This window comes from Cyprinodon variegatus, unplaced genomic scaffold (genome assembly GCF_000732505.1).
Source record: "Cyprinodon variegatus isolate N-32 unplaced genomic scaffold, C_variegatus-1.0 Scaffold782, whole genome shotgun sequence".
Lineage (NCBI taxonomy): Eukaryota > Metazoa > Chordata > Actinopteri > Cyprinodontiformes > Cyprinodontidae > Cyprinodon > Cyprinodon variegatus.
The window spans coordinates 298866-300405 of NW_015151235.1; positions in this window are offsets into that span (position 1 = coordinate 298866).

Here is a 1540-nt window from a genome sequence, read left to right on the forward strand (position 1 = left end):
GCGGCTGAAGCAGCTTTGCTGCTCTGGCTGCGCGGTGCAAAAGTGTGTCTGACGCGCGTTGGGCGGAGCTGCACTATCCTTTCTCTGCCTTGCAGCTATATTTGCTGTCCAGCAGCAAAATTTCCATTTTTCCATCTCGAGCAGCAGCGCGTTGGCGCCGCGTCAGATGCTTAAACGCTCCCGACGCCTGCTGCTCAAAATGCGCTGCAGGACCTTTTGCTGCGCCTATACGCGTGTCAACCATTGACTTTGCATGTAAACTCGCTGCTTCTGCTGCACCTGCTGTGTCCGGTTCACACCGATGTCGAGCGGTTGAAGTTCCTTTGTCAGATCTCCCGCAATAAGCACAGCATTCATTTGTTTCACCATGTTTTTCACATCAGCTGTGAGATGGGCACGCATGGAGTCACAGAGTAACAGAGATGGTGATGAGTGGAAAAAATAAACCTGGTCTCCTTACATTCACCTCCCTCAGCCACTCTTTCATCATCTCCTCAATGAGGAGATGAGGAGTTCTACATGGTTCATGGTGGTCTCAAAAGTCCGCAGTAACAACACACATAGAGCGCACCGCACCAAAGGGCCACCGCACATTTTGAGGGGAAAAAAAGACGTTTATATGCGCCTTATAGTCGTGAAAATACGGTATTTATTTCCTCACGTATTTTGGAGAGTTAAAAAACAAATTTTTTTCAGATGTACTGTCCATTTTGTGGAACTGCCGCCATAAATTCTGCAGACTTTTGTTGTCAATGTGGCAGAAACATAAAATTTGTCCAAGATCATGCAAACAATGCCCAAGATGAGAGGAACACTACCACTGCAACTCCCGATGTTCAACCAAGCACCAGCACAGGTAAATCGAAGCATGGGTTATTTATTTCAGCATGCTTAAGTGTTAGCATTTTAAACCATCTGTAGATGCAGGTACGATCACTGCAGTATTGATCGTACCTGCAATTAATATTTAATGCATTTAAATTATAACTAAAGTGCCAATCATGTATTTTTTTATTACGAATTTCAGGTGTAGAGTGTTTCATGAACTTTAGAGCTATAAAAGAGAGGGAAAGAAAGAAATTTTTTACCAAGAAGCATCAGAACAAAACACAGAAGGGAAATAAACTGAAGGTATGCCTTTAATTTAGTGCAAACACAAACTGGAAATTACATACTTCATCAAATAATTTAATTTGATTGATTACATTTTGTCTCTCCCCAGATTAATGTTGGGCTTATGAGTAGGGTTGGGAATTGAAAAGATTTTCACGATTCCGATTCCCTTTTCGATTCTATGAAACAATTTGATTCTTTATCGATTCTTTTTTCGATTCCAATTTGGGGAAAAACGGAGAACAAACAGTTTGATTAACAGCATCAACTTTGTTTACTTAACTATTGCACAATCTTACAAACTCAACAAGATCAAGATGTCCACAGGAAATGTTAAACTGGAGTAACATCTGTGTTTAAATGAAAAATGAATACAAGAACAAACTTAATAACCAACAATGTCTAATAACAAATGATGGGATAATAA